The 27,782-nt window shown below is 44.9% G+C and overlaps 1 protein-coding gene across 1 annotated transcript in view; it reads left to right on the top strand.

Annotated features, from left to right (window-relative positions):
- Positions 1-27,782, top strand: part of CHST14 (carbohydrate sulfotransferase 14) — a 309,908-nt gene that overhangs the window by 259,534 nt on the left and 22,592 nt on the right. The window lies entirely within an intron of this gene.

Here is a 27,782-nt window from a genome sequence, read left to right as displayed (position 1 = left end):
TCCATGCCTGTAGAAGGAGCTTTTATGTTGGAAGAACACCATACTGCAGAACCCAGGGGCAAATTTCTATTTACTAGAAACAAAAAAGACAATCACTATGGACAGTTCAGACGTAGCCTGGGGGCCCACTTTGGTTCCCTGAAAGTGCAGCCTACCTAGCCAGTAGTACTTTTCAGCAGAACCTTGTAGATCTGGACAGATGATACCACAGTGATGTACATAATCAAGCAAGGGGAGGTGTACCCTGTCTTACACTTTGAACAGCCTCAGGAGGACGTTTTGGATGCCGACTCAGGGCTGACCCTCATAGCATCTTATGTACTGAGTCAGAACAGTATCCTGTCAGATTCTCTAACCAGAGATGATCTAGACTCCCAATGAATAGATGCTGAAGAGAGTGGTGTTCCTAGAACTAACTTTACAGTGGGGGGTCCCCGTCAATAGACTGTTCATCTTTCATTAGAACAGACAACTGCAATAGTTGTGCTCCAGAACTCAACAGACATGGACTTGGAAAATAGATCATTTCTCTTTCACATGAACAAACTTGTTCCTGTACGCATTCCCGCCCTTGCCTCTGATACCCAATGTACTAATAAATGTCAGGGCAGACAGACCTAGCACAATCCTAGTGACCTCTTCTAGCCGAGGCAACACTGGTTCTTCCACCTCTTGACCCTCAGAGAGGGGAGATTCTGCACTGTACCACAGGAAGTGAATCTTCTTAGCCAAGCCAAAGGATCTGTCTTCCATCCTCACTTAGCCACACTCAGGTTAATAGGTTCATAGGTAAGCTTTACATCAACAAGGAGGGTCACAGAGCTACAAGTCCTCACATCTAGAGAGTTTTTCACTGCCCTTCATAGGGATAGGGTAACCCTTAAAACAAACCCATGTTTTATGCCTAAGGTGATAACAGAACTTTACCCTAAATCAGGTTATAGACTTGCCAGTCTTCTTCCCAAATCCACAGAAAAGGGAAGAGCAAGTCCTTCATTTCTTGGATGTGTACAGGCAAATCAGGTATTATCTAGACTGGACAAAAACATAATAGAGCAATGCAATTACTGGTGGCTTTCACAGGGGTAAATAGGACAGGCCTGTCAAACAAAAAAATTTCTGAATGGGTCACCAACTGCATTAAGTTCTGCTACACCCACAATGGGAAAATTTTACTTGGGCATATTAAAGCCTACTCCACCAAGCATGGGTCAACTACCATGCTTTCCTCAAAGGAAGCACTACCAAGGCCATCCTAAAGGCAGCCACATAGAGCTCTGTGCACACCTTTACAAAGCACTATAACCTAGGCCAGTGATGGCGAACCTATGACGCGTGTCAAAGGTGACACGCTACAATGTTTTGGGTGACACACCAGTATTCACCAACCTGAGTTACCAAAGAAACTCCTTTTGCATTCATTGCTCTTATGAAGTGCATTGAATTATTTTGTGCAAGGAGCCAGTTCAACAACACTGTTGCAGAGGTAAGGAAGTTATTAACTTAAAATGCTGTTTTGGTATACTTTCTCAATAGAGTCTGCAAAGGGCAGTGCTGACAGCTGACATTTTCTCTTCATGGTTACACTTCTGCCAAGGGCAAGTAGTCTGCATTTCTAGGAGTGTGCTGTTTTACATTTCTCTCCACTGTCCCTCTTAATCCCTGCTAAAACTGCCAACTTTTTACACTTAATAATGATAATAATTAAATTTATAGACTAATTTTACTTCAGAAAATGTAAAATCTGAAGTAGCCAACTTCATTTGTGTAGCAACCTATGGGTATCGGATCCAACTTCGGATCCGAGCCGGCAGTTTTCAACAGCTTAGATCTGAGCTCCTAGCTCCTCCCCCTACCCATAAACCCCTGCCAACCCTGACTGACCTCAGATCTAGTTTGCCACGCTTGTCGTCAGCAGCTGGGTTTTCGAGCTCCAGGCTTGGTCGTTTAGTTTGTGAGAAAAACAAAAAAATGTATTTCTTTTCTATCCATTTAGTGTGAGTGTGGTGTGTTTAGATCCCTTTGGTCTGTAAACCCTAGTGTTAACTCTTACTTTAGTTATAATTTTCCCTCCCTCTCCCTCGCTGGTTCATCAAGGTCTGTGCGTGTGTGTTGGGGCCTAACGAGTGTGTCCTCCTTAGCTTAAAATGTCTGAGGCCCCAAAACCAATCTTCTCCAAATGCACCGAGTGCGGCAATAAGCTTTCACCAGCTGATGGCCACACTCGGTGTGTTCTGTGTCTTGGGGTTGGACACCTTTCCTCTGGGTGTTCCATCTGTGCGGCGTTCAACCCCAGGGCACTTAAGGACCGGAGATCCAAGCTGATCCTGGCGGGTCTCTTGCCCCCGGATTTGGCTTCGGCCTCCGGTCCTACCGTGGCTTCCACTGCGGCTTCGGCGGCGGCCACTCCTGCCTCTCTCCCCCCGGCTGGGACTCAACCGTCCGCTGTAGGCCCGGAGGAGAGGGAGGCCAGGAAAGGCAAAAGGAGGGAGAAGCGGCGCCCCCCCCCCCAGTTAAGCGGTCTTCTCCCTCCAGGGCTTCACGGTCTCCTCCCTCTCTGATCCGGTCTCCCTGTTTTTCACCGGGTCCTGAGGAGGAGGAGACCCGATCTCCTTCGAGGTCATCGAGGCGGCACTCCCGTCCCGCCTCGGTGGCCTCGTCGAGATCCACTCGCAGCCTTTCCGATGCAGATTTGGACTGGATGATGCGAAGGATCCTCCAGGCCCAACTGCAGATGGGAGTGCTCCTGCCTCCCCCCCTCCGGAGGGGAGCTCGACCCCTTTTTTTGCCCCGATAGCTCCTTCTCCGTCCCGCTTCCCGGGTTCGGAGCCGGGCAGCTTTGGAACCGGGGTTGGGTCGGCACCGACAGTCTCGGGTACTTAGGCACCAACGCTTCACTCGAGCCTGTCGGGTCCGTTTTTGTCAGATCCAAGCTCTCGGAGCCGAGGGCTGAGCTTCGGATCCGAGGGTTTCAGTATGCCTTCGGCGCCGTCCAGGTCGGAGCATACTGGTCCATCGGATCCGATCGCTTCGGCGCCGGCCCCAGTCCACCTGTCGGATCTGAGTGAGGGTCTGCTCTCAGATCCCAGGGAGAGCGGCTCTCCCTCGGCGTTCGACGTGGTGGAGAGGGCTCTGTCGACTGCTTCCAGGCCCCCGGTCCTTGCCACGGCTCCACCCCGCACTCCTTCTCTGTTGGGTCCGACTTCCATCACCCGGCCCCAGGGACAGCCTGCTTCAATGTCCCAGGTCGTTCCCTTGGAACAGGATGTTGCTGGTGAGGCCTCCTCGGACAGCCCCCCCCGAGGAGATCCCCCACAAGCGGAAGAGGAGGCACGTGGACTCCCCTGAGTCCTTGACTGAAGACACGGATTTGGAGGAAGGGGAAGGCTCCCCAAGGTCACCCCCCGAGGATGTCTCCTTTGGAGACATCATGGAAATGCTCAGGATCAGAGGCGGGTGGTCTGCCCCAAAGCCGACCTCGGACGAGTCCGTGTTCCTGGAGGCATTTGAAGCAGGCCCTTCTACCTCTTGGGTGTCCCCTCCGGCCGACCCCCTGATGGACCTGATTACCAGCAGGGCATGGAAGGAGCCGGACACTGTGGAGCCAGTCCCGAAGCGCCCTGACAGGATCCTCAGTCCCCCTGCTGATAGGCCCCATTGGAGCAAGGGTCCCCCGGTAGATGCCATGTTGGTGGCAGCGGCCACTAAGAGGGAACTAGCTCAAGAGAGCCCCTCGGTCCACCCCCCGGGCAAGGAGTCCCGATCACTGGACCACTTAGGGAAGCGGGTGTTTAGTTCAGCGTCCTTCTCGGTTAGGTCTCTGAACTGTATGGCACACGTTATTCGACTGCAGTGGGATCTCATTAAAGAATACGCTGCATCGCCCCCGGAGTCCATGTCGGCAGAGGACAAACAGCTGTACTCCACCCGTATGGCCACTCTTAGGTCCATTTCCAATACCTCTATGCGGCTACTATCCCATGCCACGGAGGGAGCCGCTAGAGCCAGCGGAGCAGGCCTCGTCATGAGGCGTCAGGCCTGGCTCCGGCATTGTGATTTTGCGGAACCCTTTAAGGCGTTGTTCGCAAATGCCCCTTTTGATGGTCCTACCCTATTTGGGAAGACCGTTCGCAACACCTTGGTCCAGAGCGAAAAGGACGGGTAGACGTTGTCTTCTGTCGGAGTCCGCTTCTCTGCTCCCCAGAGGTCCTTCTCCAGGAACCAAAAGGGACAGAAGAAGATGTGGTTCCAGAAGTCGCAACAGTCCCAGTCCACTCCGGATCCCCAGTCCTTCCGTGGCAGAGGAGGACAGGGAGGACGCCGCCCTAGAGGCAGAGGGGGCCCGAAGAACTTTGGGTCCAGAGAACCCTTCTCTGATCGGCCCACGCAGCAGCCCTGAGGGGTTGCCCGACTGCTCCACTCTGGAGGCAGTCGGGGGACGTTTCTCGAGGCACCTGGCAGCTTGGGAGTCCATCACAGCAGACCGCTGGGTGCTTAGTATCATATCCAGAGGTTACCAGATTCCCTTCTCTTACCCCCCTCTCTTCCCCAAGCACCTCCCCGATGTCCCACCCGATAAGAGGGAGGCCGCAGCTGCGGAAATTCAGCAGCTCCTAGAAAAAAGAGCCATCCAACACGTCCCGCCAGACCAGCTCGGATCGGGTTATTACTCCAGGTTCTTTTTGGTGCCAAAAAAGACGGGGGACTTGAGGCCAATCCTCGACCCCTCCCTCTTGAACCTGTCAGTAACCAAAGAGAAGTTCCGGATGGTCACTCTTCAATCCATTCTCCCCTTTTACGGGAGAACGATTGGATGTGCTCTATAGACCTCAAGGATGCGTACTACCACATTCTCATGGACAGACGATCCAGGAGGTTTCTCCGCTTCCAGCTAGGAGCCAGTCATTACCAATTCAGGGCTTTCCCCTTTGGTCTCACCTCAGCCCCCAGGGTGTTCACCAAAGTGTTAGCAGTGATAGCGGCCCACCTGAGGCTCCAGGGAATTCAGGTTTTTCCGTACCTGGACGACTGGCTCCTGACTGCCCCGACAAGGCATCTACTCTGCACAGCCAGGAACTATTTTCTTCGCATTGCTCCCTTGCTAGGGATCACAATAAATATGGACAAATCTTCTCTCACCCCGACTTGGGTCATAGATTTTATCGGGGCCAGGTTAAACACAATCAATCTTGTAGCCTTCTTAACCCCAGAACGACTTCGAACCCTGAGGCTTCATGTGCGGGCCATCCTTCTATCTTCAGCTCCTCCTGCGGAATTGGTCCTGAGGGCTCTAGGCTCAATGGCAGCGGCAATCAACTTATTGCCAATGGCACGTCTGAACATGAGGGTCTTGCAATGGACCCTCCAAGTACAGTGGTCTTTTCGTAACTACCCTCTGAGTCATCCCATTCCCCTCAGCAGGGCTTACAAGAGGGCTCTCGTATGGTGGCTGCAATCTCTGGACCTCCACATGGGATGCCCCTTCTCTATGGCCCCTCCCCTTGCCACGGTGACCACGGACGCCTCTCGCCTCGGGTGGGGGGGGCACTCTTCGGGCAGGACTGTCCGAGGCACGTGAAACAACACGGAGACCTCTTTGCATATCAGTGTCCTAGAGATGAGGGCAGTGCTGTTAGCGTTGCAAGCACTTCAGGACCTTCTTCCTGTAGGGACGATTGCGATCCAGACAGACAACATGTCAGTTGTCTGGTACATCAACAAACGGGGGAACCAGGTCTTACCCACTCTGTCAAGAGGCCATGAGAGTGTGGGAATGGGCGATCTCCACCAACCGTTTTCTCATTGCAACGCACATTCCGGGACGGTCCAACTTCCTGGCGGACAGACTCAGTCGCACCATCCTTTCCCCTTACGAGTGGTCTCTCAATCCGCAGGTAGCGAATCAGATTTTTGCCAAGTGGGGGCAGTCCTGTTGCAATCTTTTCGCATCTCCTTCAAACACCAAATGCAACAGCTATTTCGCTTTAATTCCCCAAGTCGGGGAATCCTTGAGAGACGCTCTGGTGCATGCTTGGCCTCCCGGTCTGCTTTATGCTTATCCACCTCTTCCCCTGATGCTAAAGTTTCTACAGAAAGCCAGTCAGTTGGGGAGCAGGATTATCCTCATTGCCCCATTCTGGCCTTGTCAAACCTGGTTTCCTTACCTTTGGTCACATCTGGTGAATCCTCCTTGGATTCTAGATCCTCTCCCGGATCTGATTTCCCACCCTCTGGGTCTCCCAACCCCGAACCTGGTCAGTCTCAAGCTCACAGTTTGGTTGCTCCAGTTCCACTCGTAACTAGGACTCCCGGCATCTCTTCCCCAGTCAAAGCCATTCTAGTAGCAGCCCACAAGCCTTCTACTAGGAAGATTTACAGTAGCAAATAGAAACGTTTCTCGATTTGCGCGGAACGTCAAAACTTGGATCCCTTCACAGCTCCCTTGCCTGCTGTGTTAGACTTCTTATCAGGACTGTTTCACCAGGGGGCTAGCTGTTCCACTGTCAAGGTTCAACTAGCAGCTATCTCTCACTACCATGTCGGACATGATCTATGTCCCTTGATCACTTCAAAACTGTGCAAGACCTTTCTGAAGGGCACCTTCCTGCTCAGACCTCCGGTAAAGGAAGTGGTACCTCCGTGGGATTTGATGTTAGTGCTTCAGGCCTTGACAGCTTCCCCCTTTGAGCCTGCAGCTTCAGTGGATCTCAAGTATTTGTCTTGGAAGATGGCCTTTCTCATCGCCATCACTTCGGCTAGAAGAGTTTCTGAAATTCAAGCCCTTTGTGTGAAACCCCCGTATCTAACCTTCCACAAGGATAGAGTTTACCTCAGGACCAATCCCTCTTTTCTCCCTAAGGTTGCTTCCGAGTCAAATATCAATCAGTCCATTAACCTGCCAGTTTTCTTTCCCAATTATCAGAACAAAGGGGAATACAAACTACACCTTTTGGATGTGCATAGACAACTTCGATTTTATATTCGCAGGACATCTGGTCATAGGCAATCCGACCAGTTGTTTGTCTCCTTTGCCAAAATGAATTTGGGTAAATCGGTATCTAAAGTCACATTGTCTCGATGGATCTCGCAATGTATTCTTTTGGCTTATGAAAGTTCTTGTAGGCCTGCACCTCAGGGAGTCCGTGCCCACTCTACCCGATCTATGTCCACCTCTGCTGCCTTTAGATCCAGGGTATCCTTAGATGATATTTGTTCGGCTGCCTCTTGGGCCTCATCTCATACCTTTATCAACCATTATAAGCTGGATATTATCTCCAGAGGGAGAGCATCCTTTGGCTCTGCATGATGGCTGCCCAAGGTTCAGGTAGCTGGGGACTCTGTCCCATAGGTTGCTACACAAATGAAGTTAGCTACTTCAGATTAAGAAGTTATGTACTCACCAGAACTTTCGTTTAATTCCAGAAGAGTCCTGTACATGGTTACTTTGCATTCTGTCTCTCCTTGTCTATCCAAAGGAGACTGAGTTTGCTGTTTGGATCTGTATGACACCTATCTCAACAACAGGATCACTAAGGAGTCCAGAAGACATTTACACTTATATATAGGAACCAGCTATTGTCAGTTATAGATTTTTAAATTTGGACTCAGCATAGTTTGCAGGGTATTCACCAAGTACATGGCTGCTGTCAAAGTGAACCAAAAGCTGCAATGTATCGAAGTACTCCCTTGCCCAAAGGGCTGTATGTTCGTAGTCATCACTTTTGGGTTATCTGCTTGCAGTAGCCCTCAAGTCGGCCTGATTAACAAAGTCTTGGGTCCTGCGTCGGTTACTGTCCATTCTTCCATGACGTCAGGTCGTCAGGGGTATAAAACATGCAGCCGACGCCATTACATCAGTCTTTCTTGCCGTGCAGTGCCCAAAGCAGTTCGCAAGTGCCGGTCGGCTGACTCCTGAAATTTTTGTTTTCGAGTTTCAGAACCGAAGTCTTCAACTAAAGCTAAGTACCCCATTGGGGAAACTTTTTCTTGCTCCTTACCGATGTCAGTAAAAGTTAATAATTACATTACTTGTGGAAAGCAAATACCTCATAAAGATTTTCATTCGTACTGTATTCCTTGCCTAGGCCCTGACCACGACATACCGTGCTGTCAGTTTTGTGCTTTATTTAATCAGTGCACTATCCGTCGTCTGTATATTTTCGCCTCTAAATATTTCGGTTCTCTGTTTAATTATCCAGAAATGTTGTCAGTTAGCCATCTGACTACCGGGATTCTGAAAAAATGCAAGGATAAAGACAGAGACAGGACGCCGATGTCCAAAACTGCCGACAACGCTTCTCCTAAGCCAGTCACCAGTTTGCCGGTACTCAGTGAGGCGCTTTCGCAGCCCCCGGATACCCGCTACTTCTGATTCGCAGGCCTCTACTGAGACCCATTCGGTGTCCGGTATGCCGCGAGATCCTTCAGCTATGGAACCTGCCGATGTCTCTGCCTTGGATGGGTCCGGAGCTGCTGTGCAGGCACCGGCTTCTGAGGGTGTATTCAGGCCTACGGACTTGCATATTAAACCGACACCTCTTCTTCTTTTAGGCATAAATCTCGAACCATGCCTAAAAAAATGACTCCCAGGCTGCATGCTCAGGCCTCTGTGCCTAAAAAACAAATGATAAGAATGGCTGAAGATCTCATAACTCTAATTAGGGGAAGCCAGCCTCCCCCTTCTAAAAGACCTAGGACTGAAGTTGTTTATGAATCTTCTGACCAGGATTCTGTTTTTTCTGATTCTTCTAATGATATGGATTAATTTATCTACTTATGAGGATTCTGATGCAGAGGACTCTATTCCCTCTGCTTCCCCTCCAGAGGATTATTCGTTTGGTGAAACCTTACATACTTTAAGGGAGCGTTTGCACTGGAAAAGCCAGGATTTTTCTGATTCAAAAAAGAGACATTTACACTTGTATATAGGAACCAGCTATTGTCAGTTATAGATTTTTAAATTTGGACTCAGCATAGTTTGCAGGGTATTCACCAAGTACATGGCTACTGTCAAAGTGAACCAAAAGCTGCAACGTATCGAAGTACTCCCTTGCCTGAAGGGCTGAATGTTCGTAGTCATCACTTTTGGGTTATCTGCTTGCAGTAGCCCTCAGACAGCCTGATTAACAAAGTCTTGGGCCTTGCGTCGGTTGCTGTCCCTTCTTCCAAGACGTCAGGTCATCAGGAGTATAAAACATGCAGCCGACGCCATTACATCAGTCTTTCTTGCTGTGCGGTGCCCAAAGCAGTTTGCAAGTGCCGGTCATCCGACTCCTGAAATTTTCGTTTTCGAGTTTCAGAACCGAAGTCTTCAACTAAAGCTAAGTACACCGTTGGGGAAACTTTTTCTTGCTCCTTACCGATGTCAGTAAAAGCTAATAATTACATTACTTGTGGAAAGCAAATACCTCATAAAGATTTTCATTCGTACTGTATTCCTTGCCTAGGCCCTAACCACGACATACCGTGCTGTCAGTTTTGTGCTTTATTTAATCAGCGCACTATCCGTCGTCGGTATATTTTCGCCTCTAAATATTTTGGTTCTCGGTTTAATTATCCAGAAATGTTGTCAGTTAGCCAGGATTTTTCTGATTCAAAAAAGAGGCTTGGGGATTTCTTACTCCTGCCTCAGCATAGGCCTTTAGCTATTCCTCCTGTACTAGACATTGTTGATGATGCTTTTTCGGAATCTAGTTTGGCCCCTGATTCCTTGCCTCCTGCTCCCAGAAAACCTGACAGATATTACAGGGTTCCTGACTCACACAAGTTCCTTTTTAAAAATCCTATTGCGGATCCAGAGACTATTTCACAGGAACCCTAGGACATTAAGGCTTCTACTGCTAAAAATCCTACCCTTTCTGATAGAGACTCCAGGGCGCTGGATAGATGGGGTAAGAAGGTTTACACTTCCGCAATCTTGGCCATTAGGGCTTTAAACTGCCAGTTTCATATGTTAAAGTATCAACAACATGTTATTGGATTGCTTAAACAGAAAATTATGTTGATTCCTGACTGTGCGGAAAATAAAGAATTACAGGATTTAATGCATTCTGCTGAACAGGTTGGAAAACATACTTTGCAATGTGGATTTGATTCTTTAGAAGCCTCTTGCAGGGCTGATGTTACTGGTTCTGTGCTCAGAAGGCATGCTTGGCTTAAGGAGCAATCTTTACCTGATCATTTTAAAGCTAAATTGTTGGATGCTCCCTTAAATCAGGACCACCTGTTTGGCAATGGCAACAAGGCTGAAGAAGTTCTTAAAAAGATGGAAGATGAAGCTAAATCTATGCAAACAGTTAAAGATTTCTTACAAGTTCAGCCATCTAGATTTAGTAGGTACTGGCCCTCTTAAGAATTGGTCCTTTCCAGCCTCTTCAAGGTCTTATCAAGCCAAACCCAAACATGGCAGAAACCCCAGGTTTCAGTCCCAGGGGACACACAAGACTAAGCAGTGGGGGGTTTCCGCAGCCAAATCAGAGAGTAGTAAGACTCCCCCCCCCCTATGGAAAACAGTCTCAATGACTTGCTTTTAAAACTTCCAAGCACTTCCCAACTGAATGCTCCTTTAGGTGGAAAGATTGGTCTGCAGGCCAAAAACTGGGAACTCATTACCCAGGACAAAAGGATTTTAAATATAGTGTCCCAAGGATACAGATTTCACTTCCACACCTTACCAACACCAAGCGGGTGGCCAGATCTACCCCCAAATCAGTGGGCAGAAGCCCAAGATCAAGTACTCTCTCTCTTAAGCATGGGGGCTATTCAGTTGGTACCAAAAGAGGAAAAGGGACAAGGGTTCTATTCGAGACTTTTCCTGGTACCCAGAAAAGGCAATACATGGTGTCCTATCCTGGACCTTTCTACTCTAAATACCTTTCTGGTGATTCCAAAATTCAAGATGCTGACTCTTCACCAGCTGCTTCCTATGCTAGGCAAAGATGCATGGTTGGCAACACTAGACTTAAAAGAAGCATACCTGCACATCCCTATCGGGGAGTTTTGCAGAAAATACCTACATTTCAAAGCAGGCTACATGCACTATCAGTTCTCTGCACTGCCCTTTGGCTTATCTACTCCGCCCAGGGTATTCACAAAGTGCCTAGCTCCAGTCATTGCATTCTGCAGGCAAAGAAATATTCAGATATACCCATATCTGGACGAATGTCTAATTCAGGCAGAAAGCCAGGACATGCTTTTGAATCATCTGGCCTTTGTTCAGGGGGTACCGACTTGTCTGGGGTATACATTAAATGAAAAGAAATCACACCTGGTACCCTGTCAACAAATTATATTCCTGGGAGCAAGCTTGAATATAACTTCCCAGATGGCTTTCCTCACGCCAGAGAAACGGATTCATTTGACAACCTACTTCAAACAAGTGGCCACAAAAACCCAGTTATCTGCAAGGCAAATACTTGCAAGCCTTGGGGTTCATGGCCTCCTGCATTCTTCTAATTCCATATGCAAGGCTGCATATGAAGAAACTGCAATGGTATCTCAAAAGCCTATGGTGTCAACATTCACAGGATCTAGAAGGAAAGATTCCTATCATACTTTGCCTACGCCTGGAGTTCCTTTGGTGGGCAGAGGCCTGCCACCAAAACAGGGGACTACCATTGACACTACCCCCTGCTGCCCAAACCTTAACAACAGACGCATCAGACTATGCATGGGGGGCCCACCTGGTAGGGAAGTGCATTCAGGGTAAATGGAGCCCAAGTCAAATGCACCTGCATATCAATCAAAAAGAAATGTTAGCTGTACAGTATGCTCTGACAGCCTTCAAGGACCACATTCTTCCAGGACAATTAATAATAAAGACAGACAACACTGTTATGTGATACATAAACAAGCAGGGGGGTACACATTCTTACCCCCTCTGCAGACTAACCATGGCATTGTGGAACACAGCCTTGAGCTATCAAGTACATTTACAAGCTCAAGTCCTGCCAGGAAAACTAAATACACTGGCAGACGAACTAAGCAGAAACCTCATGGACCCACACGAGTGGAAACAGGAACCAAGGATTTTCAACATGTTGACAAACAAATGGGGGAGCCCAGATATAGATATGTTTGCCTCCCCCCAACCTACCAATTGGACAAATTCTGCACAAGGACTCCCCACAAACAAGCTTGGAAAGTGGATGCTGTGTCCTTCAGCTGGAAAAACCTATCAGTTTATGCCTTTCCTCCTCTGCCTTTGCTCTCCAAAGTACTTCTAAAGATCAAAGAAGACAAACCAAGGACAATTTTGATTGTACCAGACTGGCCACACCAGCACTGGTACCCCCTCTTGCGCAGTGTGTCACTGTGGGCCCCATGGCACCTGCCTCAGACTCCTACTATATTGCCTCAGCAGGAGAACCAAATTCTGCACCCTCAACTTCAAACACTGAATTTAGCAGCCTGGCTAATTACATAATTTCTCCTTTACCATCCCTCAGTAAACCAGTGATGGATATCATTTTAGAGGCAAGGAGGCCTAGTACCAGAAAGTCTTACACTGAAAAATGGAAAATATTCTGTGCCTGGAACCAATCTCAAGGGATGAGCACAACAGTGCCCAATTTAACTCAAATTTTACAATACTTAACTGAGATGCTTCATAAATGCCTGTCTTTCTCCTCCATCAAAATCCACGCCTCAGCCATCTCAGCTCATTATAACACAGAACCCACCCCTCTTCTCTCATCCACTGCTTAAGCAGTTCCTCAGACGGGCCAAAAATCTACGACCACCCAGGAGAGCTCTTACTCCAGCCTGGGACCTCAACTTTGTATTGGAAAAGCTCACCCTTCCTTCTTTCGAGTCAGCTGCCACTGCAGACTTAAAATTCCTTTCCTGGAAAACAGCTTTCTTTTTAGCAATCACTTCAGCAAGAAGGGTATCTGAATTACAGGCCCTCATGGCAGTGGAGCCTTTCAGCATCTTTCATGTAGACAGGGTGTCACTCAGGACCAATCCCTCCTTCATGCCCAAGGTGGTATCCAGTGTGGCCCTTAATCAGTCCATACATTTGCCAACCTTCTTTGCTAATCCACAGAACAAATGGGGAACAGATTCTGCACTCCTTAGACATGCACAGACAACTTAGATTCTAATCAGACAAAACTAAACCTCAAAGGAAATCTGATCAACTGCTGGTGGCATTTGCTGCAGGGGCAGAGGGGAAGACTGTTTCAAAGCAAACCATTTCCAAATGGATAGGCCATTGCATTAATTTTTGCTACAAACACCATGGAAAACCTATCCCACAGGAGATTAGACCCCACTCTACCAGGGCTGCATCTACCTCTACAGCCTTTCTCAGAGGCGTCCCTACCAGGGACATCCTAGAAGCGGCTACCTAGAGTTCTGTACATACTTTCACGAGGCATTACCATCTGCCAATTTTCTCTAAATCCAGAGCTGACTTTGCCACTGCAGTCTTGCAGGGCCTTTTAGCTGGTCCTAATTCTATTTAAATTCCTCCTCCTATCCTTAGCTTTGGGAATCTACCCAAAAGTGATGACTGCAACAATGATAGTACAGTTGTGTACACTTACCATAAATGTTGTAGATGTTTGAGTATATTCACTGTTGCAGTCCTGGTTACCCTCCCTCCAGCCCCCTTCTTTTTTGGATATATCTCTACTTTCCTTTGCTATCTTCAAAAGCTTTTTGGTGTATTTGCTTTTTTGTTGGAGGTATAACCTTGTATATTTATAGATTTAATTGCTTCCCATTAAGGGGGCACCTGACATCTGGAGCAAGAAAAACTGATGTAATGGCGTCGGCTGCATGTTTTATACCCCTGATGACCTGACGTCATGGAAGAAGGGACAGCAACCGACGCAGGACACAAGAATTTGTTAATCGGGCTGACTGAGCAGATAACCCAAAAGTGATGACTGCAACAGAGAATACACTCGAACATCTACATTTATGGTAAGTGTACACAACTGTACTTTCCTAGCCACCCCAATATTGGGGATTCTAATTGAGGCCAGGGAATCTCTCTTGAATCTGTTTAAATCCTTGGGAATTAAGTGAACACAGCAAATTCTTAGACAGTGCTCATACAGACACATTACTCGGATGCACACTGGGCATTCTGTCATGCAGCACTATCTTACATTCCAAGAAGATTCTGCCTATTTGAAATGCTATGAAGCAAATAATCCAGGTGTAGACAATTCCCGCTTTTCTTTACCTTAAGGCTTCGGACCGGATAGCTGCTACAGTCTACATGATCCTCACTGTCACAGTTTATTTGGGAATACAACAGTGGGCTTTGGGCTATGGTGTTGGTTCACATATCCTATGTTTCTACGAATCAGGATATCCAAACCTTGCTGGATGCACACTTGAGTCGGTTGCTGCACACATTGAATTTTATTCTGGACATACCCTTTCTGCCTTCCACCTTGATTGTGGCTGTATCCACAAGCATTCTGTCTAAGATGGATGGGAGGGTATTATCAAGGATAGATGGTCAAAGGTATATTGTCACAGACAGGTCAATGTACATATCACTTCGGTAGAAGTGACAGTGGCGCTCCTTACTGCAAAGGCATTTCTGGGTTGTCTTGCCATCTACACCAACAGTATAACTGTGGTTTGAGACTTAAATAGGCTGGAAGGAACTCGCTCCTTTTCCCTCTTCCAGGAGTCTTTGCAATTATGGGAATGTGCAGTATTAATGAATTAGCTTTAACAGGTTGCATCCCAAGAGAAGTCAGTTTGTTAGTGGACTGGCTGAGTAATACCACATTAGTAGCCTTTCATCTAGTCTGTAGCATGAAAGCTCTATTATCACTAGGGGAAGTGACTTAAATTTCCATCCCTAACTACCACTCAATGCTACCCAGCTTCTTTTCCATTATTCTTCCCTAATTAGAATGTTTCCGAAATACAGTCTTGGAAAAGTGCCCCTCTTAAGACTCCTTTATGCTCTCCCTTTTCCCCTTATGGCCCAGCTGCTTTCAGAAGGCCAAACTGAACAAAGCCAAGATCATTCTCTTTGCCCCATATTGGCTTCAGCAAGTTTGATTCCCTCTGCTCTGGCGTTATCTTCTGTTGAAGTTGTACGTCTGAGGAATTTCATACCCTGTGTGACTAACTGATTTGACAAGCCTCACCCAGACCTTCACTGTCTTCAGATAATTGTGTGGTTACTTCAGTGTCATTGTTGTCCATGGGCACTTTGTAGTCCAGAGCCTAACCTCTGCCAAGAGATCAAACGCCAATTTGCTGTTGTAGGCTTTTCTGGTTTTTTTTCCACATGAGCTACTTCCAAAGGCTTAGATCATTTACTGTTCTTGTATTTGCCATAGTAGACTGCTTGTTGGAGACTTTTGACCCTGATTTTTTAAATTATGTATTCATTAAAGTCTACTTGACATCCATTTCAAGTTTTCATTTCGGTGCTGACTCATTATTTCTGGCCTTCTAATAAGTTTGTAAGACTTCCCTTAGAGGCATCCTTTTTTAATAACTTTCATTGAGTGATTCAGTTCTGTGGGATTTATACTTAGTTTTAGAAAAGTTAATTTTTCCTACTTTTGAACCGTGTCTGGCAGTGAGCATGGAGGTTTAATGCCATGAGCTGTTAATAAGCTGCTTGCTGTAGTCTAGAATTTGACTTTGTCAGCTTCTGTTTCCATGCTGTGCGACTCAGAGCAAGACACTTAACCAGAAAGTGCTCCTGGACTGAGCTCTAACCAGGTTAACAAAAATACAAATAAAGAAAGAAAACAATTTTCTTTCTTGGAAAACACTCTTTCTGATGACCATCACTTCTGCCAGAAGAATCTATGGAGTGCCAAACCACATCTGCCAGTCTTCCTTACTTGGCCTTTCAGAAAGATAGTGTAGGCCATGGTGGTGCAGCAGGTAGCGTTATCGCCTCACAGCAAGAGGTTCTCCCATTCGATTCTCTGCTGGAGTGCCTTCTGTGTGAAGTCTGCATGTCCTCCCCGTGGTTGAGTGACATTAAAGACATGCGGGTAGGTGCATGCGTGAATGGGCTTGCCTTCTTTGAAGGTTGGGTGTCGGGCTGGCAACTCGGCACTGTAAAAATCCACTGCCAATCATTAGCGGACGGGAGTTCTGCTGTGGCGACCCCTAACCGGGAAAAGCCAAAAGACTTTGTGTCCATGCAAGTAGCCCAGTGTAACTACTATATTAATTGTAACCTTTCTTAATCTTTTCTGTAGAGATTAAAGATAAATATGTCCTGCATTTTACCATTGTACAGATGTATACAGGCAGGTCAGATTTGATTTGATCAGAACTAGATCTATCAGAAAGGATTCTCAGTATTTTATTTAGTTTAGAAACTGGGCTTCAGAGTTTCCAAAATCACCTTAAGGTTGTCATCACTGTATTGAATACTGATACTAGAAATACGGAGAGCCTTTGCTTTCTGATCCTAGAGTGCTTTCATCTAGAACATTGGCTACCTCTCAGTCATTTTTCAAAAATCCATCCCCTCCAGAAAAACAGCAAAACTTTGCTTTCTGAGCCTTGAATGCATTCATCTGGAACAGTGGCTACCTCTCAGTTATTTTTAAAAAATGCATCCCTAGGTGATTTGGGTGTTAGCTGCATAGGTATCACTAAATACTTTAACAGGACATTAAGCTGGATGTAATCCCTCGATCTAGGCCCTCCTTCAGAGCCACATTCATTAGAAGAATGTTCTTCTGTCGTACTGATGAATAGGCCTACTTATCCCCATATGCAAATGTTATGTAATTGCTGTAACATTAGAGCTGGATGAGCATATCCATCCTTCCCCCGTCTCTATTCAGACAGGACCTGTTGGGAATAGTTTCTGCTGCTCTTAATTTCTGTTGGTTGTTACTCATGTTCTGCCTTAGTGCTGGAGAACAGAGATCTGGAGAGGATTCGTGTTCAGACATTATGGGTGATGAGAGGGATCATTAGGCTAAGTTCTGCCTGCCTGTTCCTGACATCATTGGCTGTCTTAATTGTATAAAGTGTTGTTACTTTTGTGACTCAAGGTTGAGCCTGTGACTGTCTTCATAGTGACCAAGATGAATCTTTTGGCATGAGATGCAATAGTTATGTATTTACTGTAACATTTCAGTTCTGTCATCATCCCCACCCACATTCCACCTGTTGACTAGGGCATTTTAGGGTGGCAGCCCAACTGTTGCAAGCTTTCAGAGATCTGGAGAGGGGTCCTAAGCAGCTAGGAATTACGAGTAAAAGGGAAGCTGCTGGAAAACGTGGGAAAGCTTAAGGAGCCTGACTAATCTCTACCATTATGAGGACAAAAGCAGGCAGGATTTAAACTGCCAGTGCTCATATAGCATTACTGTAAATACAGATGATATATTGCCATATCTGAAACCAGGTTAGAAAATGGGAAGAATGCATGCATGGTGCTTAGTGGATACTCCCCCTTGAAAAAGCTAAATGTAGTAGGTTTTTGCAAAGGATTCTATGACCCTCTTCCAGTCTAAGATGTATTAGAAGACACTGTGATGTGTATCATATTGATCGCTGCTGCAGGAGCCTTAGCTATATGGGTTATATATCCTGCCAAGGATGTAACAGATGGCCAACTTTCAAAGCTTCAGGGCACTTTCCACACACCCAAACAGTCAGGCAGCTTGTGCGGAGCTGACTAAAAGACAAGTTTGGGCACCAAGCCCTTCAGAGCCCTACTGCCCCTGAAGGGTATACTCCTCTGAGGCTTTCAAAGATTGACTGTCAGCTTGTGTTTTTCCGTTGCTAGGCAGGTAAGTTTCCTTTGGAGGAAGAAAACTTCCATTTAATAATTTTTATTAGTTACCTTTCCTGAACAGAAAAGTTTATTTTAAAGCTAGGAGTTTGTGTTTTAACAGACTTTTTCATGAGTCTGTACTGTACTTTAAAACACAAGCGTTTTTTTTTTTTCCTGTCAGGGTATACTCCTCTGAGGCTTTCAAAGATTGACTGTCAGCTTGTGTTTTTCCGTTGCTAGGCAGGTAAGTTTCCTTTGGAGGAAGAAAACTTCCATTTAATCATTTTTATTAGTTACCTTTCCTGAACAGAAAAGTTTATTTTAAAGCTAGGAGTTTGTGTTTTAACAGACTTTTTCATGAGTCTGTACTGTACTTTAAAACACAAGCGTTTTTTTTTTTTTCCTGCCAGTTTAAAAGTTGTTTAAAGCAACTGAAAACCATTTCTCTGTGGAGAAGTTGTGTTTATTTTACTTTGTGGGGCTAGCATAGTGTTTTAAAGTGCTTTTTACTGTGTTTGTCTAGGGAGAAAAAGTGACACTTTAAAACCTTTCTTTTTACTGGTATTTGCTATTTGATCTGATGTTATCAGTCTTCGTTAATTCTTGACAATTGGGATATGGTTCCAATCCTTGGAACTGGCTCAGCCATTATACAGCTCGCACCAGCCAAAAACTCTCGAGCTAAGTCTCTACCCATAATGCCCCGCTCTCTATTACCCCAGATCTCGTTTGCCACTCTGTCAGCAAGATGTGTCAGCCGTTGCTCTCAGCTGAGTGACTTAGATTTTCTTCTATATCTTTGAATCTCTGTAAATTTTCTTGAGTTATATATTTTTCCTGATTTCTGTTTGAGTGGGAGTAGTTCTGCCTGTACATTTATCCTGTGTATCCCGTCTTCTTTCTTAAACTGTCGGGCTTTTTCTCTTATACCATCATTGGTATTTCTCTTCCCCCTTTACCATTTTGGTAGTCTTATCTACCATTGTTGGTAGATCTTCTGTTTCAACCCTTGTACCTTATTGGTAGCCTTATCTACCATTGTTTGTAGATCTCCTATTTTTCTCTTTTCTTCCTTTCTATCTTGTGTTAAGTGTGTGAGTGAATTTTTTGTTCGTTAGCGCTTTTCACCATTTTCAATATGGCGGAGAAACCAAAAGCCACATCTGGATTTAAGCAGTGCCAGGATTGTGGAAGAAAGATGCCCATGGGCATCTTTGTGTCTGCTATTTAGGAGCCCCCCACTTGGAAACTAACTGTGATGTTTGTAAGGGCTTCAGTCAGAGAACTTTAGTTGAGTGCCATAAAAAGCTCATGCTAAAAGGTTTGCTTAAAACATCTTTTTGTGAAGCCGTGTCCAAAGCCGACACTTCTAACCAGGATACTCCAAAAAAGAGAAGCCAGTCAGTACCTGCATTTGCATTGGTACCAGTAGCCCGCAAACATAAGACTTCAGTTCTGACCCCCTTGGAACCGACTGCTAAAATACCGAAACTTCAGCCCGATGGCTCCTTGCCACCATTTACTTCCACGGTGCCATCGGCTCCAACCTTTTTAGTTTCCGGCTCTGTGCTGACTTAGCCTTCGACGCAGCAACATGTTTATCCAGCCCCCTGCGCGACTCAGCAGGCTATGCCCATTCCTTCGGTGCCGAGATTAGATCAAGATCTACCCATGACAAGATATTCTCCATCTGTTGACCCCTTCATGGGCCACCTGCCTAGCTACTTCCTAGAACGTCCAGAGTCTCCTTCATTTTTTTCAGTTCGATCCTCCAGGAGTCTGAGTTGGATGTCATGAGATTGGTGGATCAACTGTTGGTGGCCAGAGGTATTCCTGCTCCTTCTGAGGTCCCTGTCCCTCCTGGACTTAGGACGTCATCTCCCAAGAATCCTACTCTTTCTCCTCCTCCTCCAACTTCCACCAGAGATTCAGAGCCCACCACTTTGATTTCCCTGGTAGCAGCTGTTTCAGTTCCATTAGGGACTTCCACCTTGAAGCCAGATGTTGCCCTGACTTCTTCGGTTCCTTCTGCAGAGCAGATGGGATCTCGGGGCCATGACCTCTCTGCCGGTTCCGTGGGTCTCGGTCTGGCACCTAGTTTTTGTATGATGCCAACTCTGGCTCCTGGAACTTCATCGGTTATGGGTCCTTCCCCAGCTCCAGCTTAGGAGGATGGGCTCTCTCCGAGTGGGGTGTGACCTTGGTTCCAAGGTGGTCTTTCTTGGTTCCAGGCTCTCACTCCTCTTCTACAGGCTTCCAGCTGGTCCCTCCTGCATTGGAGTGTCATATTTCTATAGCCTCTGGTCCAGAGTTGACACCAGTCCCTATAACAGGACAGCAAGCACCAAAGCTTCAAGTTGCCCATGTACAGAGGCCCTTTTTGGAGTCCTCTTCATAGATCCTCACTGAGGATCTGCCCTGAAAGAAGACATGCAAGAGGAAGCACCTGGATTCCCTGGAAGAATCAGTCACTGAAGAAACGGATTTCGATGAAGGGAAGGGTTCACCCGGTCACCTCCTGAAGATGTCTCCTTTGGAGACGCACTGGAAATTCTGAAGCAGAGCAGTAACTGAAAGTCTCAAGACCCATCCTCAGAAACCGTGTACTTGCAAGCCTTTGGTGCTTGACCATCTACTTCCTGGGTGTCCCCACCTACTGATGATCTTAGCAAGTTAATCACACAGCAGGCTTGGAAGGCTCCTGATGCCATAGAGCCTGTTCCCCGGAGACCCGACAGGATACTATCACCACTGGAGGACCACCAGTATTGGGCCAAAGGTTTGACAGTAGAGGTCATGGTGGAGGAGGCTGCCACCAAAAGGAACTTGACGATGAGTTTTGTGTGCATCCACCTAACAGAGAGTGTAGGATGGTGGACAGGTTTGGAAAACAGGTCTATGCCTCATCGATCTTCACAATTGGGTCTTTGAAGTTTCTGGCACACTTTGCTAGACTCCAGAGAGACCTGATCAAGGAATTATCAGAAACTGTAGCTGGGGATGTGTCTATTGAGGTACAAGATAAGGTCGCGTCGCAGCTAGCCACCCTGGAGTCTATATCAAACTCGTCCATGTGGCTCATCGCACATGCAGCCAAAGGTACGACTAGGGCGGCGGGTTCCGGCATTGACATTAGGCGACATGCCAGCATGCACTTCTGTAATTTCATGGAGCCCTTCATCAATGCTCCATTTGACAGATCATCTTTGTTTGGCCCCAAAGTAAAGGATGTTATGTCGTCCATTATTGCAGCGATAGGCTGACTTGTTCACTGCATTTATTGGAGGGATCTGCTATTTATGGGATATGGTTGGGTGAATATCGCCATTCGTGTTATAGGAGTTAGTACTTCATAATTTTAAGGTTGATTTAAAACACACCCCTTGATTACACCCAATTGGTGTTTTATGAATGCCTGATCCAATTATGTATTAGGCTAAAGGGGCTTATCTTATATGACAGTTTGATTGGCGATATGTTAAATAGTCACATGAAGATAGTTTTTTTAGAATCAGTAACGGCCGCATTTTAAATTTGTATATTGATTGGTTACTGATAGAATGAATATTTTGTTGCTCTATTTCAGACCTTATGATTGGTGTGGGGGGTAATCTGTTTTTAATACTAGATCACTTCATCATGTGATTTTGTATTTGAGATGTGAGTGGTTTATTTTTGATTTATATATGTGTTTTACATAGCATTTTATGGTCTGATGAAGTGGTTTTGTTTTTACCATGAAAATGCTTATTTTAATAAAATTTGCTTAATTTAGTTGTGGTAGCCTTGAGATTTTTCTTTTCTCATTTATGATTTAATTTTCATATGTTATGAGGTCAGGATCAATTCTTGGAATTTGTTGAATATTTACAAATGAATAAATTTGGCTTGATCTTTGGACTTCATAGTGGGAAAGACATAATTTATCTAGATCTGGAATTGAAGAGTTGTGACACTGGGGAGATTAGAACCTCCGTACACAGAAAGTTTGATGATGGGGGGGGGGGCAGTATTTACATGGCAAAAGTTGTCACCCCCTCATTTGTTGTCTGCCCTACCATATGGGGAATTGTTGCATTTGCAAAGATTATGTAATAATGAAGCTGATCTTTTTAGGGAGGCTGAGAGGACCATGAATATGTTTATATCTAGGAGATGCAAGTGTGAAGTTAGAAAATATTTGAAAAAAGTTATGGAGGAAATTGGAGATGGTAAAAGAAATATGAGAAGTCCTACTAATACCACAAAATTTCACCAGCTGGAGAATGATACTGATAGGAAAAAGATATATTTTGTTACTACTTATAGTGTATTCGTAACCAGTTAGTGGATCTTAAGTACTGTTGGGTTTTTTATTACAATCTCATGATTTTGCAACTGTTTCCTTTAATTTCATGTAAGCGGGGTAGAAATATTAAACAATTAAAGACATGTTAGTACATAGTAGATGTTTTTCGTGTTTCACTGTTGCAGTCATCACATTTGGGCAGGAGCAGCTCATGTTATTGGGCTGCAGGACTGCAGCCCCCCCAGCTGTAAAACAAAAAAGAAAAATTAATAAAATAAAAACAAACGCGTGTCCCGGAACATCACACATGCACACTCGCAGCATTTCCCGATATCCAGACTGCTGGTGAACCAGTCTGGAGCATGCGCACAGAATCCAGACTGTCTCACCAGCAGTCCGGATTAGGAAGACAGCATTCAGCAGCAAATATCCCAGAAGTCTATGCAGTTACAACTGCATAGACTGGAAGGGGATCGGACTGCAACGTTCGCAGGCTGGGTAGCACCCGGCCTGATCTCGCTGGAAGGACTAGGACGAGCCTCGTGGGAAGGGGGAGGACTTGCTCTTGTCGCAGCGGGCTTTTGGATTGTACTGTAGGAAAGAATACAACGGACTTGACTTTGGGCTCAGGTGTGTGTGTGTAAAATGCCTCAGTTGCTATATCTCAGGCTTGATCCCTATACCTTGGGCCCAGGTGGCAAGAGCCTGAATTCCCTACCCACCACCATTTGTAAAAAAAATTGCAGATTTTTGCCTCATATTTGTTCTGGTCTGTTCCTCATAAACTCTGTGGTTTCTGCATGTTTGATTCTTTACACAGTCAGTAGTGCAGTGGTAGCATTGTTGCCTGACAGCTACAGGTGCTCTGGTTTGATTCTTGGCTGGGGTGCCATCTGTGTGGAGTCTGCATGCCCTTCCTGTGTTTATGTGCGTTTCCTCTGGTGTCCTCCCATCTTACAAAGACATGTCTGGAGTGTTTCTCCCTGGGCCTCTGCTGAAAATTGGCTTTTGTTCTAAGTCAGACATTCCTGGGTAACAAATGTTAAATAAATAAAAATTACAAGCATTTGAAGTTCAGACTTCATATTCTTCAGAAAGTACATGGTAACACAAAACCTTTTATTCTAACAATTTTCTAAGTGTATAAGATGGATACTTGAAATTTGTCCCTACTTTTGGGACTGTATTCCCCCATTGGCTTTGTCCAGGTTTTTTGTGCTAAGGGTGAGAGCTATGGTAAGAACTGAATTCACTGAATATGTTTGGGGGCTGTATTCCCCCATTACTGACTTTGTCCAGGTGTTTTTTTGCTAAGAGGTTGAGAGGTATGGTGAGAACTAAATTTACTGAATATGTTTGGGGGCTGTATTCCCCCATTATTGGCTTTGTTCAGGTGTTTTGTGCTAAGAGGTTGACAGCTATGGTGAGAACTGAATTTACTCAATGGTAGCCATTTATGTTTCAGTCTTCCTCTCTTTCACAAAACAGCTGATTTGACATAGTGGTATGTTGCTCTGACTGTTTTGCACAGGGTCCTGGGTTCAAGACTTGGCAGTAAAACGTATGGTGGTATCACAGCATTTTAATCTAGCAACTGTCCAACATTATACAAGCAGTGTTTAAAATGTGTCCCTGTTTTTTAGGCTTTTGCCCCCCCCCACCCCCCGCCAATAAATTTTGGCTTTTTCCGGATTTCTTGTGCTGCAAAGTTCAGAGGTACAGCTGAGTGTTGAGTAGATTTTACAAGGAGCTGAGAGCTGCAGGGGAGCAAACGTTTAGTGCTGCCTATGCTGAATCTGCTTGCATTGTTAGTAGCGCAACAGGTAGTGTACTTGCTTGTGATGCAGAAGGCTGTGGGTTCTCCTCCCACAGTAGGTAGATGCATTGCTGATACTGTACTGTGTTGCAAAGGGGGTGGATGCTGCAGTCTTTTTGGCGAAGATACCTAGTAACTATAAAACTCTTTATCAGTTTGCCATCCATTCCCTATTGCAATGTTACTAGCTTATCATTTTTTTTAGTGTAACATGGGCAATTTATTCCTCAAGGGTAACAGGCACTTTATTTGTAGATGAAACAATGAAATATAAAGTTGTTTGCTAGCAGCAATCTCTTCATTAGTTACAAATCTCTTTAATGTGGAATTATTGAGATGACTTTTACTTCTTCAGAGATTGTGCATATTTACTAATACTGGTGGACTGTAGAAGTTTGAGTAGACTTTTATGATGGAATTGTGCTGATTTGGGCAGTTTTGTCATTATTGGTGCATGCATTTTGTTTCATTGTTTACTGGAAAAATATTGAAAACAATAAATTTAAAATGCCCTCTAAAACTATACTGTATTGTACAAGGAATCAAGGAATATAATTTAATACAACCAGGAAGGTGTAGCAAAGAGCATGTGTATGTTTCATGTGCAAGGGGCCTGTGATTTGAAAACAGCCCAAAGTTAATCTTTATCTGCCACTGGCAAAATGTATTTTCTTTGAATGTGTGTTTCAATGAATTTGAATTTCAAGGGCAGAGAAGTTTTAATGCTAAGTCTATTTTCATTGTGAGACTGTATTGCTTTGTTTAGCAGATATCTTTTAGTGTTTGTGCTGTACAATGCAAAATAAAACTTTCAAATGAAATCCAAATCATCGCAGAAGTAAAGCACTATGCACATTACAGTGTTTATGGTAAACTGGACTAAATAACCAAGAAATGGGACACTGGAATGACTGCAGGGGGGAGGCTCCATTCAACCATGATTTTGTGAGGGGGGAAGGGCAGCAAACTCAAAGACAGCCCCGGCTGAACTATACCTCTCGACTGTCCAGATTTTTGCAGAAAGAATAGATTTTTGCTTCTTATTTTTGGTTTGTTCCTCATAATATTTGTGGTTTTCTGGTAAATCATTTAGGAATGAAGTCACTAAATAATGACAGACATTGAGTTTCAGACATCAGAACCTTCAGAAAAATGCATGCTAAAGCATGACCTATTATTCAATCAACTAAGTTTATACAAGAGCAATTTTAGTACCGTTTGTATGTTCCCCCAATATATTTGGCCTTGTCCAGATTTCCTGCATTAAGAAGTTGAGAGATATGTGCAAATAAATCACTTTATAGAATTAGGAATATCCAAACCTCTCAACTGTCCCCAATTTTGGCTCAAAATGTTGCTCTCCCCCTAATAATCTCTCTGCAAAATGGCAATTTTGGAAGAAAACATGGAGGGTTTGCAATTATAAATAACTGTAATGATCAGAGTTATAGATTACTTTTATTTCAGAAATGCATGTAGATTCTCTTATTTGTCAGCTGCTCAAGTTAACAGTACTAATATTAAAAATGTGTCCCTTCTTTGTCAGGTTTCCCAGCTGTATTGTGTGGTAATTTTATATTTTTGCATCACATTTTTTGGTCCGTTTTTTCATAAAATTGTGGTTTTCTGGCAAATTAGTGGCAAATCATTAAAGACTAAAGTTAGAAAATAATGGCAGACATTTGAGTTTCAGATTTCATACCCTTCAAAAAAATTCATACTTATGCAAGACCTACTACTATTCTATTATCTTTCTAAGTTTATAAGAGCAATATTTAAAATGTGTCCTTATTTTTGGGCCTTTGTCCCACTTCTATGTATGGCTTTGTCCAGATTTCTTGCTCTGAGGTTGAGAGGTATGAGTGTCAGAGCCATCACCGTCAGCCAGAGACATATCAAATTGTGACATACTTGTTGCACCACACTCCCCCATGTAGTGACTCTGGATGTGTCAAAACAAGGCAAGGAGCAGTTATGCAGTGTAAGTGTGCAGAGTATTCCCCCATCCAAGGTAGACACAAGTACGACAATGGCTTTTCCTCTGTCCTTGATTTTGCAGAATGTTCTAGTTTTCTGTCATATTTTTATACTTTTGATATTTGCTTCTTATTATTCAGAAAATGCATGATGTCGCAGTGCCCTGTTGCTCTGTGTTTAAGTAGCAGTGCTTTAATGACCATCAGGTAAGCTTGTTGGATATTGTAAGAAGCAAGTAATCTTTAATAAGCATACTATTAAAGAATTACCAACATTGAAAGCCTTTTTGTTGTTGCCATGCAGAGAATATTTGCATAACTAGATAACGTATAAGCCTTAGGTATTGAAATTCTTATGACCGTATTTGTAATAAAGGAGAGGATTACAGTATTTTCAAAAGCTCATTACATTTGTTGGAGACTTGCAGTCATCTTTCCAGGCTTTACCCGTAAACTAAACAGAATGCCAATCTATCATGTGTGGTCCATTTATCTTGAGCTTGTTTCTTGTTTGCTTTCATTTTTTACTTTGATCATGTCTTCCCCATGAAACAAGTAGATAGTTGTTGTCAGGCAGCAGGTCTTTTTTGGATAAGAAACATTTTTACAAGTGGAGGTATCAGCTACTTTCAGCATGTTACTTGGTACTTTTATAAAGCTGAATATAAATTATAATTAGAACTGCAGTACAAGGAAAAGTGGTTTGAGTTGAGTGTTGCTTGTTTTTTTTTGTATACTTGATTTTGACTGGCATTCCAGTAATGTATTTAAAACATAATTTATTTTTTCATGCCTTGTAGCCTTTTTGTTTCCATCTAGATATTAAGTAAGCTGTCATGTAGCCAATGCAGTGAAATATTTTTTTCTTCTATACTTCATTTTGTCTTGATTGGACTCTCGTAATGACAGTTTGGCACCCAGGGTAGCGTATTTAATTAAAGTTCCAGTTGTGGTTTTGAGCATAGCTCCACCCCTTTCTAGTTGGCCACACCCCTTCCCATTGGCCCCATCCATTTGAAAGTCTCCTGCAGCCCCCCCCCCCCTTTAATTTTAAGTCACCAGCCGCCACTGCGTTCATTTGGGTTATCCCTGCCAGGGTAGCCCTCGGGTGGCCCGAATACCAGAGGCTTAGTATTTCTGCGTCGGTTGTTGTTGCTTCAGGACTGACTTCAGTAGTATAAAAGAAGGCAGCCGACGCCATTACATCAGTCTTTCTTGCTGAGGAGCTTGAAGCAGAAGCAGTTCCCACGAGTGCCAGTCAGCCGCTACCCGAGTTTCGTCTTCCGAATCGAAGCTGAAGTCTTCTAAAGCTAAGTACCCCATTGGGGATCCTTTTTTCTTGCTCTAACCGATGTCAGAAAAAGTTAACAATTGTCTTGCCTGTGGAAAGCAAATACCACTCAGAGACTTTCATTCTTACTGCGTCACTTGCTTAGGCCCAGACCACGACGTCCCTCCCTGTCTCTTTTGTGATTTGTTTAAAGCCAGAAGTGTACATCATTGGGCCCTTATTGTAGCTAGATATTTTCGCTTACAGTCCTCGAATTCCGATATGGCTTCAGTAAGTCATCCAACAGCAGATCTTCTGAAAAAACGTAAAGATAAAGACAGAGACAGACCGCACAGGTCCAAACTACTGACGAAGCTAGTCATCCATTCGCCGGTCCTCAGTGAGGCACTTTCGCAGCCCCTGATGCCCACTTCTGTGGATTCGCAGGCCGCTACTGAGACCATTTCAGAGTCTGGTATGCTGCAAAACTCTTCTTCGACTAAGGATCCTGCGGTTGTCTGTACCTTGGATGGCTCCGGAGCTGCTGAGCAGGCACTGGCTTCCGTACTTCACACTACCGATTCTTGACACAAACCGATGACTTATTTTGCGCCTACCGTTCTTTTGAAAACTACTGAGTTTCTAAGACCTAGGTTATGAACCACACCCAAGAAACCGATGACCCAATCTCGGGC

The sequence above is a fragment of the Protopterus annectens genome, chromosome 2.part1 (assembly GCF_019279795.1).
Source record: "Protopterus annectens isolate FY-2018-M chromosome 2.part1, PAN1.0, whole genome shotgun sequence".
Classification (NCBI taxonomy): domain Eukaryota; kingdom Metazoa; phylum Chordata; order Ceratodontiformes; family Protopteridae; genus Protopterus; species Protopterus annectens.
The sequence above is the reverse complement of the archived record's forward strand: the minus strand, read 5'-3'. Positions and strand labels throughout refer to the sequence as shown.